Genomic DNA, 15811 nt, shown 5'->3' with positions numbered 1-15811 from the left:
ACAGTCAACCATGGTCTGGAAGCAGATGATCCTCCTGGTGTATGAGAACCTAACACCACGTTACAATTCCTACATCATTCACCTCATTTCACCTCGTCATGTAGGCATTTTATCATCTCACATGGTTATGTGAAGAAGAAAGGTGAGGACAGTACAATATTTTAAGAGACAGAGAGACAACATTCACATAACTTTTATTACAGTATATTGTTATAATTGCTCTATTTTATTGTTGGTTTTTGTGTTAATCTCTTCTTGTGCCAATTTATAAATTAAACTCTATTGTAGGTATGTGTGTAGAGGGAAAAACATAGTATATGTCGGGCTCAGTAGTCTCCATGGTTTCAGGCATCCACTGGGAGCCTTGGAACATATTCCCCACGGAGAAAGGGAATGACTGTACTCAGTTCCTTCTTCCAGGGCAGGAGTCTTCTGTTCCATATGCAAGTTATGCTGGCAGCCTTGCCCTCTCTTTGTATGTACCACAATAACAAACAGTGTTGTTGAGGAGTTGTTGCTGACGTGTTACCTTTCAAAAACACTCTCTTGTCATAGGATAAGCCTCTTCCTGATGATGGATCATTGTTATCTGGCCTGACGAGCAGCCCTGTTGCCATGGAAAGCGATGGGATCAGGTGTGTTTTTTGCCTGCATCACTCCTACTGGGTGAGACAAGGGCTGCTCTGTACGTCATGCGTGGCTGGCCTGTGGCAGCCTGCGGCCAGGCTTTTCCTGCGGGTGAAACCTAATCAACAGATCAGAAGCAGATAATATCAAGACCTCTGTTTGATACGTTAATAGTGACAGATAGGCTTCTACAATTAATAGCACAGAACCCTTTGACAACAAAGTTGTTGTGGGTGAAGAAAACACTCTAGTCACCAGATATGGGATGTGTTCACATAAACACAACCTCACGTCACTACTTGTCACCACAAACTGTTTTGTTCTAGAAAATAGTCTGCGTTCATCCTCTGATCTTGATTTTCTACATAACAACATTCTCAGTTTACATGCCCTTTGGCAAGTGCAGTGAGCACTGTTTCCTGTTTCTAAACTTGTAGACAACCATTCATATATCTCTCAGTTGTCAATTTTAACCAGATAACAGTGGCCCCTTCTTGCTGCTTTTTTATCTTTAGCTTAGGTTAAGAGGACTCTAGAAGTAAAGCTGTTGATTTATTTGATAGAATACTCTTAACTAATTTAACTAAATTTCCATGCGGCTTGTAATTTTAAAAAGGAAATGAGGAGAGATACATGCTACCATTCCTATAGCCTAAAAAAGCAAGTGATATCAAGATTAACGATTTGAAAGTGTTAAAGCAATACATGCTTTAGTTTTTCTTCTCTGTCCAGAGTGAAGGCAAGAAAGAATCATCAATGTAATTTTAACTGGCAGACGACCATCAAAACAAGAAAACTGTAAGTTCAGCAAATAGGTCACTGGTCTGAATCAGCAGGGCCTGTGTACACTTTGTAGGTCAAAAACATTTTAACACTTCTCACACTCTGTATACTCTTGCAATAAAGTTGAGTGACTTCATTCACTGATGAGTGTTACTTATGTACTGCTACTATGTGCTAGACACCAACCCAGGCTTTTTCTCTTGAGATGTTAACATTCTGAAACCATTACAACATAGAAGAAGCATTGCTAAAAGTAAAATATGCTTATCAAACAATTTGAAAAATGCATTAAATCAGAGGAAAAAATGTCACTCAAGGATAACCACCATTAATAGGGTGGAGCATGTTCTTGCTTTTTGTTGGTCGTGTTTGCGTGTTTTTTAAGCAAAGCTGCCAGTATACCATTTATACAATTTATCATTTACTTCCTCTTTTGCTTAGTTTTGGTCTCTGTATACTCTTCATAAACTTATTACTGCTTATGTAATGTTTGCCTTATTTGTAACAAATATTTTCTTTTTTTTTTCCCCATAAACATGCTGTGTAGATCACAGGTTTCTTCATTTCTAAGTCAAAAGTTTGTCTTGACCACACTAAGGTTCTTTGGAAAAGCTAACCTCCCTCGTGTTTTAGGATGGCTCTCCCATTTTCTTGGAGATATAAACACATACACACACCGCCATGCCCTGTGCTACCTTCCATGTCTTTGTGGTACATTCAGAATTGGGGGGTATCCTCCTGATGAGTGAGCTTTTCGTGTCTTTGCTGGTGAATTCAAGACATGGTACCTAATATTTAACCCCCCTTAGCTCTTTTACGGCCATTCCCCTATCTAGGAAGATGTTTTCTCCCCAGTGCAGGGTGGGAAGAGGAGTGGAGATGGAAGAGGGTGGGGACAGTGGACACTTCCTATCATCTCCCTTCTCCCAGGAAGGCAACTCCAATCTGGTGCCTCCTAGGTCCGTATCTTTCAAATAGAGGCTTAGACTCAGAGCCACTTGGAAATACAAAAACACTCTTACCTGAGTTGGGAAGGGTGAGAATTGCCCAGGTGGGGTTAGAAAGCAAAGCCTGGATCTGTAGGCTTCCATGTCCTTAAATAGAGTAAAATTACCATTTTTACTCTTTTGAGTCTCCTCAGATGATAGAAACTATTCTCCTAATAGCTTGTATTTTCATGTGATGGATGTGGCATAATTTATCAAACCATTGTCCTCAGGACAAAATCTGAACTTCTAACACGATGTACAGGACTGCCTCTATTTGTCTCTGCCTATCTCTTCTTGCAAACTTACAGGTTCTCCAGCCAATATTTACCTCCAGGTATTTTTTATTTTAATTTTTTAAAAAGATTTTTATTTTATTTTATTTTATTTTATTTATTTATTTATTTATTTATTTATTTATTTATTTATTTATGATAGACATAGAGAGAGAGAGGCAGAGACACAGGAGGAGGGAGAAGCGGGCTCCATGCCGGGAGCCCGGCATGGGACTCGATCCCGGGACTCCAGGATGGGGCCCTGGCCAAAGGCAGGTGCTAAACCACTGAGCCACCCAGAGATCCCCTACCTCCAGGTCTTTGCATGTACTGTTCCCTTTTGCTGGAACACTCTTCCCTTCTGATTACTGATGAACTTTTTCACATTTTAGTTTAAATGTGACTTCCTTTGACTAGGTCCCCTCTGCGTTGAACTTCTGTAGCAAATGTCATAATTACTTGATGACAAGTGGTTGATTAACCACTTTTCCTCTCCCTAACTATAGGTTCTGCAAGAATAAGAACTATGTTATGGTGTATCTGGCTTCTGTTATATCTCAGTGTTGGACACATTAGATACTCAATGAAATATTGAAATGATTAGTGGACATTTAGAATGCATCCTTTCTTTTTTTATGCAATGCTGAAATAAACAGCTTTTATGCAGGATTGTTTGTCCATGATTTGGAAGTTTTTTTTTTTTTTTTGATTTGGAAGTTTTAAATTACTTTTTGACGATATATTCTTGGAAGTAAGATTAGTGGATCAAAGAATATAAACATCTTTGAGGCCTCTTGAGAAACAAAAGATTGCTTTCCAGAAAGTTTTACATTCCTACCAGCAGTAAATGAGATTTCCTGTTTCATTGTACTCTTATCAGCACTTTAGGAAAATAAATTATTTTTTCTAACTTGATAGTAAGAAAGATTCCCTTCTGCTTGTTTTAATCTTGCTGTGGTTAAATAGTAAGATAGATGATTTTCATTTATTTTAAAATTTATTTATTATTTGCTCTGTTATGAATTATCTGGTATCTCCTGACCATTTTCATTCTGAATGTTCATGTTTTTCTAATCAATTTTTATAAGCTCTTTATGTTTTTTTAAGCTCTTTATGTTTTAAAGAAGTTAGATTATTATTATATTCATTGTAGATCTTTCTCTCTGTTATATTTCTAAATCATGTCCTTAAATTCAATATTTTTATCGGGTCAAGTGTCTCATCATTTCCCTAGGGATTTCTTAACATGACTCAAACCTAAGGTGCTCTTCACCATCAGTGACCAAATAAATATTCAGTTATTTTTCTCTTGGCCTGTAAACAGTTAGATTCCTTTGCCTCTCTGTGTGTGTGTGTGTGTGTATGTGTGTGTGTGTACTTGTGTGTGTGAATTTATATGCATGTGTTTTTGGATCTCAGCCACTGAGAACTTAATGGAAAGTAGGAAGGATCGTCTTTTGCCAAAAGGACTGACCAATTGTCTCAACATGATGTGTTAGATAATCTTTTCTTTTTAATGATTTAAGGTGTCTCTTTTCACTGATTCAAAAACAATTTTATTTAGGTTTAGTATATCTTCCTGGAGTGGGATCTGTTTTCATCATTCTAGGTTTTAGGGAGAGACTTTCAGTGGGTAAGGTATCTTCTTCAGCATTTGTTCTCCCTGGCTGTGTTCTTCTCTCTGGTCTGCCTACTGGGTGCAGAGTCACTGAGGCTAAATCTGAGGTATTTAGGGAAGATTGGACTCAAGATCTGAAACTGGTCAAGGCACAATGCATTTGCATGAAAACCTTCCAGGCTAATCTAGTCATATTAATGAATGTCTTTCTGGCATTTTCAGAGCCTAGCTTTAATTTGTCTGACACTAGATCTAAAAGCACACAGCTTATGAACAGATGCCCACTAAAAAGTAAGAGTTATAACAAGGACAGAATATCTGACACCATTCCTAGTATTCAAGAGACCCGAGTCTCCAGGGTGATTGTTTCTTCTTTGACAGAACATTGCACAGTTGTACAAAGGGGGGGAATGCCAGTCTTAACAAGAAAATAGTTGACAAAGTGTTTCCTTTACAGGAAGCCACTAGCCACACACTCAGAAAGATAGGTGGGAGTACCCATCTCTGTATTAAGTTAATTTGCTCTTTCTCTCTCTCTCTCTCTGTCATTCTTTCTTCCTTGCTTTTTTGCTTCTTTGTTGTCTTTTGACTCAGTTACAGAATATCCTAGTTCTTGCAAGTTGGTCCCTGAAAAATTAGTCACAGTATTTAACATCTCAAGTTGTGAAGCATTATCAATATTACTCTTCTGCATTTTCCATAAATGGAACATTGGAAGTAGAGACAAATGATTATTTTTAAGTTTCAAGAAGCAATGAGAGGGAAAGGATCCTGCTGTTTCAGGACAGTATTATAATTTTTATCAAAATGCTATAGGACTTTTAAAAATGATTTTATTTATCTATTCATGAGAGACACAGAGAGAGAGGCAGGGATATAGGCAGAGGGAGAAGCAGGCTCCCTATGGGGATCCTGATGAGGAACTCGATCCCAGGACCCCAGGATCATGCCCTGAGCCAAAGGTAGACACTCAACCACTGAACCACCCAGATGTCCCAAAATGCCATAGAATTTAAATGGAAGCATTTTTAAGAGTCTCCTCAAACTCTGCCCAAAAATGTAGATCTTTGTTTTGAAATAAATTAGTTCAATCTTTATCCTGAATTCAAATATAGCATTTTTTCTCCTCCTGAATCTTAGGCAAATCTCATTAACTTTCCTTTTCTTTGTTATTTATTTATTTATTTATTTATTTATTTATTTATTTATTTATTTAAGCCTATTATAATTTCTGCTTCTGGATGTGTTTGGATGGGGGCAGGGGTGTTACAAATATTTAAGATGTTCTAACGTGTTGTCGTTTTAATTGTAAGTAGTAGAGAGCAAGTAACAGAGACCAACTCATACCAGCTTAAACCTGTTCCCCACTTCCTACTCCCTTATCCTCTACCTCCTTATCTTGTACTTCTTTTCCTTTTCCCCATAGCATTTATCACCCTCTAACATACTATCATTTTACTGATTATGCTTATTGTCTATTGTTTGTCTCCTGCTCCATAAAGACAGGGATTTATGTCTATTCCATACATTAATGCATTCTCAGTGCCTAATACTATATCTGGCACATAAGTAGATACCCAATAAATATTCATTGAACTCAAATTTCATCAACTGACATCCCTGAAAAGTCCACCAGTTTCTGGTGAGGTAGGGTCCTTTAGCTCAATGATGGCATCCAGGACCTGGTTTTTCATTATTCTCATTGTTTACTCTGTTTTCCTTAGTATTGACTCTATCTGAAGTCAGGCTCCTCTTATGGTCCACAGATGGCTCTAGCTCCAGGGCTTCTCATTCAAATATACACGGTGGACATAGAAGGTTTATCTTGCTCTCCCAGGAAAAGTTTTGAGAGTCACTCTGAAGTAACTGTCTTAGGTCACTATCATTGTGACCAGGAGAATAGATGTGCTGATGGTTTAGCCTAGGGTCCATGTTCCCTTTTTACCACCAATTAGCCTTTCAAGAATCACATGGGTCCCAAAACAGAAATTGAGGGTCTGCAGGAAAGGGGAAAGTGGAGAATGGATGTCCACACTACTCAGAAGAAGCACATTAACCAATAAGGATTTACCATCATGAGCGACAAGAATTTGGGAAATCCCCTCTCTATTCTTCCTAGTTTATGTGACCAGAGCTGAGATTAGATTCTGTGTATGTGGTTAGATTGAGTTTTTCTCATTTTTTGGCAAATTTGAGATTTTCTAAAAGTTGAAGGAATCCTCTAATGGGATTCAGGAGAGCAAACAAAAAGCAGACTTTAAGGATTTAAAAAAGATTGTTGCTTCTTCATTCTTCTCAATGACAGAATTCATCAGAGTTTTAAGAAAAGCAGCCATTTCACCCCTTTTCAGTCTAATTCTGCATTGGCTTGCCAGATTCTGGTACTTCTTCATTTCCATCTTGGACTTTTTATCCAAGTCAAGTAGCATAGACAGAGGCTCCAAGTTTGTAGCCAGTGGCCATGAAAAGGATGTTATCCAGAGCTGCTCTTAGCCAGGCAGAACTCATTGGTGTCTAGAGGGGACCAACTCACAGTGATAATGGCTCCTTCCTTACCCTTCCTCATCCCTATATTTATTTATTTTTAAAAATTTTTAAAGATTTTTAAATTTATTTTTACAGAGAGAGAGAGTGCACATGATTGGGGGGAGTGGCAGAGGAAAAGAATCTTCCAGCAGATTCCCCACTGAGCGTGGAGCTGAAGGTAGGGCTCCATCCCACATGAGATCACAACCTGAGCAGAAACCAAGAGTCTGAGGCTTAACTGACTGAGCCACTTAGGTGTCCCGTCCCTGTATTTATTAACTGGGCATTCAAGCCCATGTACATTGCTATTTACTTTGGCTACCTGTAATTCTATAATCCAGGGCAGGTTACTACAGGTAAGTACTGGAGATGGTGCAATTTCCTAAGTTATATATCAAGGTAGCATATATGCCAGAAGGTGCAATTCAGTCTCCAGGATTTTAGTCTCCTGCCTTATTCATAAGGGAAGCACTCTCATTTTCTAATACCTCAGCTTACAGAAATAATATAAGTGATCATTATTTTCATTACTCCAGCTGGCTCCTCAGTACAATATTGTTCCTTTGGAGTAGTGTTAATCAAGTATGAATTACTCTGAGAAGGAAATATGACCACACACAGCCGTTCACAGTCTAGTCCCTGCCCGCCTCCATGACTCCATCTCATGCTGATTTCCCCTTTTGTCATTCTATTTCAAACACACTAGGCTTTAAATTACTGAAATAATCTAAAATCTTTCCTTCCTTGGGGTCTTAAGCTGTCTGGATTCAAGTTCTGCCTTCACCACTTATTATCTGAGTAACGAAGGTATTACTTATCCTGTCTGTATTTCATTTTGCTCATTTGCAAAGGGGTCCTAGCAATAGTTCTACTTCACAGACTGCGCTAGCATTAAAGGATATATGTGAAGTTCTTAGAGTGACCCTAGTTCATAGTAATTAAAAATGTTAGCTCCTTCTATTCGTTTTCCACCTCCCTCCCCCATTTCCTCCCTCTTTTTGGAAACTCCTTCCCTTCCTTTTTCCAAGTCTGGATTTTTTTTTCTTTTATATTTGAAGTATGCTTGCCAGGCAATGTTACGGTAGTTTCAGGTGTACAATGTAGTGATTTAATAAGTCTGCATGTTATGCTATGCCCACAGCAAGTACAGCTACCATCTGTTACCATATGAAATATTATAATACCATTGACTGCATTCCCTGTGCTATGCCTTTCATCTTTGTACCCAGATCTGGATTCTCAATGATTTAGTTGTTGTATAAACAATCACTACTTCAGAGGCCTTTTCTGGCCATGCTACCCTAAGTAGTTCCTTTGTTCTTTTCTCTCATACCTCTTGCTTTCCTGCACTGCACCTGTTTTGTGCAGGAAATAGATTTATGTGCAGTTATAGATTTGTTTGCTTTAATTTATAGTCCATTATCTTTCTCCATGAATAGACTGAAAATTCCATGACAGAAGGGCACTTGGCTGTTTCATTCATCACTGCATATATTACATGTGTCTGCACACAACAAGGTCAATACATATTTAGGAACAAAAACCTCAATCCTCTGAACGGTAGGGGAGCTGCAAGGGGAAACTGAAATTCTGGATCATGAGTAACTCTGTAATATACTGTGCCAGAAACCACACCGCTGGGTGGGCATCAGTTTGGGGAAAAGAGGAGTCCCTCCTATCTAAAAGAGATTGCCGTGCAACCTAAAACATTTCTGATGTCCAGAGCCTCAGCTGCAGAAGTAGAGCGAAATGCCAAGAAAGACCTCAAAGAAGCTTCATGCAGGGATTTGATTCAGTAGCATGTGGAAGATACCTTCTAGGAACCTCCACAAGTATTTAGAAGATACCTTTCAGGGAGGGTTGAAGGTCTGCGGTTCCTAGGCTATGAAAGAACCAGTGAAACTTGGGTAAGGCCAGAGGAAACTTGAATTACAGTATTAGTATTACGATGACCAATACTCATCCCCATGTGCAGGTGCAGAGAGAAATACTCCAGCAAAGATCCACTGCTTGTTCATGAGAGCGTCACAGTAAGGGAAGAAAGAGCACAGTTTTATCAACATTCTCATATAATTACCCATATGACCTTAACAGGCTGCAGAGTGTATTGGTGGGGAAAATGGATTATTTTCTGTTGTACTGAAGCTTTAAAAAAATCACATTTCCAGTATTACCCAACACAAAGCAATTGGCACATGTTTATCTTATCTGAGCAACTGGGAAAGGGGCAGCTGATAAATGTATTTAGTTAGCAGGGGAAATGTTCACACCGACACTTTTAATGGGGAGGGTGATCACCTGAGAGGAAGTCACATCTCTGCTCTTTTTACCCCTTACTGGTTCCATTTTAAATCTTGTAACAGGAGTTTATAACAGAAAATGTGAGCAGCCCTCCTCCCTTGTTCCTCAGCCAATCCTAAGCCTTAGAGGCAACCACTAATTTTTTAAAAGATTTATTTATTCAGTTAAGAAAAAGAGAAGGAGAAGGGAGGGGCAGATAGAGAATCTTCAAGCAGACTTCCCACTGAGCACAGAGTCTGACCTGGGCATGGCTCCATCTAAACAACCCATAAAATCATGATCTGAAACCAAGTGTCAGACACTTAACTAACTGAGCCACAAGGTGCCCTTTGAAGCAGCCACTAAGAAGGCAGGTTTGTGGGCATTATCTCACTCTTTCCACATATATTTTCACTCACATATACCCCATCACTTTGTATGATCAGCTTTTGATTAATAGGCATCCTCTTATTGATTCACTGTTTCCAGTATTTTCTTGACTACAAACAATGCTGCAATGTGAGGACTTGTACAAATAACTTTGTATATATTTTAGGATATCTATAATCTAAATTCTTAGATGTGTAATGGCTGGGCCAAAATCATATGGACTGACAATTTCTGGGGCCCAATTCTGATTGTATGTCTGCTTGTGAATGTTGATGTGGACACCCTAACTCCTTTGGTCTGAGTTTGGACTAGATCTTTGAAAGCCCTTCTGGCTCTTACCATGGTTTAAGCCTAAGATTCTCAGGATCCTCTAGATGATGGCTGCATTACCCTAATTTCTAGGCTATGATTTTTAGAAAGATTCTTGATTCTAGAAGAAAACCAGAGAGAGAAGGAAGATGAAAAGCAAATGAGCAAATGCAGCTGAAAATGAACACATATTTTCCATAAATATCAAAAGAGGACAGAATTGTCCCAGTGTGGGCCAAATAGCCTTAGTGATCATAATAAGATAGAGCAAAAAGTAGGGCTTTTACCATGAGTAGACAACATAGATATTTGAACTAAGAGTCTTGATATTTAAAGAGACTAGATTTCTTTGTACTGAATGCAGGATATCATACCAGGCTTGGCACCAGCCCGATCCATACCCTTTGAGCCGTAGTCCTTGTGACTGTGTCATCAGCTTGTTTCATAAGAGAACATGGCTAAACCTGCCCTATCTTTGGCTAAGGATCCTTTTAGGAAAATCCAGGGTGCTGCTGAAGTGTTGTAGGTGACTCAGGTAGTAGAATTCTGCTTTTGAGTCAGGACAGAATTCTTTCTTTTCCCTGGTGTGGGCGTTTAGTCACTGGAGCTAGGCTCTAAAGCCTTATTTAAAGATCCATAAACATTTCTTACAGTATTCGTTATCTTAAAAAGGCAGTCTCATTTTAATCAAAAGATTTGTCAACTATTTCCTAAAGATTCTACTTCAAGTGTAGTTGAAGATGTTGCTATTCATTTTCTTTCTAGGAATAATAGGCTTGACCCTGGAGAATGATCACCATGTTTCCGTCTGTAACTCAGATACAACTAAGATATGTCCACCCTATGACAGAGATTTTAGAGTGTTCCTAAATAAAAACCAATAGTTAATCTTACAGCAATTCACTCTAGATAACTGGTAAATCTTCTCCTTATTACAATTTTGAACTTTTCCCAATTTAATGTGTAGTACCATTTCCTTAATCTTTATTACTAACATTTCCTAAATTTTATGAAACAGACAATTGAGGAATGCTCAAAAATGACTAAACTTTATGGGAAGGAATACAGAAAACTGAAATAGTTTCTTAAACAAGACATGTAAACATGCATATAGGTACAGTTTGGAATTTCTCTAAAATAGCATGCCAAGAATAACTTCAATGAATGCTCTAAAGCTAAAACCCCAACCTGCACACAGGCTGTTTTCTTTGGTGCTTAAATGTGCTGACCCAATATGTTAAAAGCCACATTTATTCCTCTAACATAAATCTATATTGTTACAATCAAGAAACATTGAGATAAAGAAGTAGATATACACATGATATTAGAGCTGATAGATGGCTATGTCTTATCTCAAATTCCCAAATGATCCATAAATTATTATATTGAATATAAATTACTATTTGTTTCCACTCAATCATTCATGCCAATGTGATGACTTTACTAGCACCTTGCATGGAAGAGTGAGAGCCTGTTAAAGTGATATATCATGCTCTTTGGTTCTGTAGCTGAGACTGCAAATTATCCCCAATATCTAGCTTTTCTCCTTCCTCAGTGATGGACTTTTGGCTAGGTCCAAAGCTGTGCAGAAAAAAAGACTGCATTTCTTAGGCTCCCTAAGGTGTGTCTGAGTGATGAACTTCTGACTAATGGGATATAAGGGGGAGGTGCCACGTGAGTGGTAGCTTCCAGGAACTTTCCCTAAAAGACCAATGGCATCTGCACTCCAAGCCCTATAAGCTTCTTTCCAACTGCCTCTTGTTACTTGTCATGTAGCTCTGTAGTGGAACCACCCTCTTGGACCAGAACTTTAGAACCATAGCTTTGGGACAGCAGAAGAGAAAGCTGGATGGAACCTGGGTTCCTGAAAAATTTGGGGATCAGAGCTGTCGTATTAGACTTAAGTTCCTACCTCCAGACTTCTATATGAAGAAAAGAGATTTCCATCTCTTCTTAAACCACTGTTAATGTATAGTCAATTCCTGTTATTCATCACCTATTCCTTTGATGGACATTAGCTTGATTTTCCTTGATAAAAAAAAACCTGACACGTTTTTTCCCCCTGAAATCAGTATCAGGATAGATGATCCAATGCATGGTCCAGCAAATGAACAAGAATGCTTCCAACTGGGATGACATTGAAAAAAAAAATCCAGGGATGCCTGGGTGGCTAAGTGGTTGAGCATCTGCCTTCGGCTCAGGGCATGGTCCCAGAATCCCTGGATCAAGTCCCACGTCGGGCTCTCTGCAGGGAGGCTGCTTCTCCCTCTGCCTATGTCTCTGCCTCTTTCTCTGTATCTCTCATGAATAAATAAATAAAATCTTAAAAAAAAAAAGTCCAGAATGGAAGTTTGCCATATGTTTAAATTATCTGTATGTCAATAATTGGCATGGTGGTGTTTTGGTTAGAATGGTTATAGGTAATTTAATCCATAGAGGTATTGAAATATGTAGAATGCTGATGGAACATTCTAATGGGAGTGGCTCATAGATTTTCCCTAACCTTTGCTATGTCAGGGCCAGTGAGCCTCCCTACTTGAGATCTCAAAGGGCTTTGACTGTCCAATTCCTCCCCATCCTGTACCAGACATACATCTTGTTGGGAACTGTGAGAACATATATTTACTCTTTTACCCTCATCTCTAATTTACCTGCTTTCCTTTTATTTTCCAAATAATTTCATGCCAGCAATCCATAGAAGAAAGAAAAAAATGAGGCAATATCCTGGCACTGCTAATGAGCCATATATCTGGAGAAATCAGAGGTGATGACAATGTAACTGGATTATTGTTTTACTGGTCTCATTAGGAAAAGTGCATGTTTAATTTATTTACATTTTAACTTACTTTAGTTATTACATATTAATTTATTATTACATTATTACACCACAATAATATTTTGTTGGCTTTTTCCTGAAGCATCAGATGAGGTTAGGTTAGTGTCACTGCTCTCTTATCCTGTTTTAATGAAAAGGGTTTTATTTATTTATTTTTTATTTTTAAAGAGAAAGACTTTAAACCCAACTAGCTAAATAATATGTAAGCTATTTGCAAAAGGCAGAGTGGTCTCCAAATTCCTCTTTCTATAGATTATTCTTATACTTGGGCCCCCAGCTTCTCCATGATTTTGCTCCAAAGGCTTCCTCAATCCTGGAAGTTTCCTTGTTTGTATTTCATGTTCCCCCTATCTCCCCTCATAGCTACTTTCCTGTAATTTTGAAATTCCTTTTAAATTCTACTTGCATCATTTCAAATCCCAGAAGTAGTGCTTTTGTCATTGTCATTTACCTCACTGAAGACGTCCCCGAAATGTGTCTCAAAGGAAGGACCCCCTTGGAGAAAGGGGTTGCCCGAAAATGATTCATTCGCTGCAGAGGTGGATTTTTTTAATGTCATTTTCATTCTGGAAAGTAGGAAACTGGTTTTCCTGTCTTTTGAGGCATCACCACAGAACCAGAAGCTGAAGAGCAGAACTGATCACGGTGGAAGTTTTAAATGAACATGGGAAAAGGGGATCCCAGAGGTTTGAGATCTGAGGAGGAGGTCCCATGGCTCACGCCTATCCTTCTCTTTCCCAACTAGCTGGAGAATTGAAGCGGCCTCTCTAACTAACGTGCAGCCGTGGAGTGACTCACAGTCAGCTGACGGAGCAGGAAGTCACCTCCAGCTGCAGTGACAGACGGGAAAGTCCAGAGTAGATTTAATGTACTTTTTAAGAAAAGGAAATAAGGCACTTTTTAGCTGATGGGTTGTGTCACAAGGGTAGAAAGCCCGATTACATTTGATATTGCTGTGCAAGGCATAGCCTAGGAATGCATTGATCTGGATATAAAGTCATTATTACAATATTTGCAAGTCACACATGTATGTTTTAGTCATTAAATACAGAACAGAGCTCTTGTTGGAAGAATGAAATCACCCAATCTTTACTGGGCTGGATTAAATAATAAATTAATTGCTGGAGTTCACAAAGGTAGTTGGTCGTAAGCAAAATCATGAAGCTAGACATCGTCTCTCTCAGCGTGGTGGCCTGAGTTTTGAGTTCTTCTCTTGTCCCAGGGGTTCAGAAATCTGAGGGGGCCCTTTTTCTTTTGAATGATAGGAAACAAGCTGTTTCGTCAATCAACAAATCTGGAAATGCGCAGATTTGTGGTGTGCCGAGTACTCTGCAAGGGAGTATGGAAAGGCCAGATAGGAAACGATCTTTCAGGAGCTCTGTCTAGTTGGGGCCATGACCTGTAAACACACTGATAGATGAGTAGCAGCATAAGAAGTGTCTCAAGGAAGAATATGATGAATTACCAAATAGCGATGTCAAGAGGACAGACGTCCTGTGGGCGATAAGAGGAAGGCAAGGTCTATGTGGATAAGGTTGGGCAGGAAAGTCTTTGTGCTAATAGTGGATGTGGAACTATATTACACTTTAAAGCTATGAGTAAGTGGCAAAGATCAAATTAGTTATCCCAAGAATGACAAAAGCCATGGTAGATATTTGAATACAATGGTGGTACAGGTATGAGAATCTGAAGATCTGGGTTTGTTCTGGTTCAGAAAGACTATTGAACAGAGAAGCCTCTGTTTCCTCATCTATAGAATAGGTGTAATAAATGCCCCTGCTGCTGTCCAGATTAAGTGAAATAATTTGAATCATGGTGTAAACTCTAACTCAAATAATAAACAAATTATTGCAAATGATGATGATATATTATAATTTTAGGAACATAATTTTGCATATAGAGATACTGCTTATCTTTAAGGGCTCATGTGGCAGTTTAAATATCTATACATAGGTTATAAAGAAGAATTGGAGGTGTGGGAAGTTAACTGTGGATATGAAATTACAATGTGCAGATGACTAATGAGCACATGCATAACCTTGGTTTGAGGTCTTATTAAAAGCAGGGTGAAGGTATTTTAAAAATATTATAATTAATATTGGTACTATCTTTCTAGCACTATTTCCATTTTCCCCAAACAGTGAAGAGAATTTGCTCACAATGTCCAAAATAAACATTATAATTTTAATTTGAATGTGCAGAGCTTGCCCACTGCATGCTACTTAGTAAGAACACAGTGTATATTGAATGAAGGAGCTGTGTGTGAGCCTCCTGGGACCTGCGGTGGCCCCAAGCCAACCCATTCCTTCAGGTCAAGATTGTTGGCAGTTTGTAAGAACTGGCTATATTCCAAACCCATACTGTGTTCCCAGTTTCCCCCCAAATCTCTCTAATTGTCCCTATGTTCAGGTCTGGCGCAGCCCTTCTTCTGTCCCCCTTACCTCGCTCCTTTTTGCAGTCCAGGAAAATTGCCATGACGTTTAGTGAATTAGTCCCTTCTTGGAGCTAAAAACCTCATGTGTTTCCCTTCTGCCCCAGAATCAGTCCTCCAACCTCCAGCCCATCAGACCGCACACGTTTCCTTTTTAACCTTTTTTTCTCAGCAAGGCTTGGCTTTTGCAAAACAGGAGTGGTTGTTTGCAGATCCTTGCCTAACCGTAATCCTTTAAGATCTATTTTTATACAAAGTGCAGGGTACCTCATTCTCATCGAATTCTGTCCAAGGATCCAATGGGTAGTGAATTCTGGGACATTTAGGGGAAAGGAATCACAAGAAACAAAAAGATAATGACTTAACATCTCAAAAATGTTATTCTTTTACAGATATTTAATGTACTTTGGTGGTTGTGACACTACTACGAAGTGGGTGATGGCGACATCAGTCCCCTGGTTGGAACGGGCTTGGTCATTCATTCTGTAACTTAAATGTCCCTGGGTTATGAGTCATTCACAAAATATTTGTTCAACAGCTACTTCATTCTAGGAGAAGTAGACCATGTTTTTACAATTGGCTGTTAAACAAGCCATAGGTAAACCACCCAACATGAAGACTAATGGGATAGAAATAAAGGAAGAATCATAGAGGCTCCAAACAGTGAAAAACTCTGGAAAAGGAGTGAAGTAGGGCCTAGTCAGAGCAGTGCAGTCTGAAGCCAAAGGTGAATACTCTGGGAACCAGAGA

The 15811-nt window shown here is 38.9% G+C and overlaps 1 long non-coding RNA gene across 1 annotated transcript; it reads right to left on the bottom strand.

Moving 5' to 3' along the window:
* Nucleotides 1-225: 225 nt before the first annotated feature.
* On the bottom strand, nucleotides 226-15197 carry LOC140614675 (uncharacterized). The gene is made up of 3 exons (XR_012015485.1): nucleotides 15072-15197; nucleotides 2433-2504; nucleotides 226-745 (listed from the first exon to the last, which is right to left on the bottom strand). It is a non-coding gene; the product is annotated as an uncharacterized lncRNA (long non-coding RNA).
* Between the last annotated feature and the right edge of the window lie 614 nt (nucleotides 15198-15811).

The sequence above is a fragment of the Canis lupus genome, chromosome 1 (assembly GCF_048164855.1).
Source record: "Canis lupus baileyi chromosome 1, mCanLup2.hap1, whole genome shotgun sequence".
Classification (NCBI taxonomy): domain Eukaryota; kingdom Metazoa; phylum Chordata; class Mammalia; order Carnivora; family Canidae; genus Canis; species Canis lupus.
Note: the sequence above shows the minus strand (reverse complement) of the source record. Positions and strands in the feature narration are given on the sequence as shown.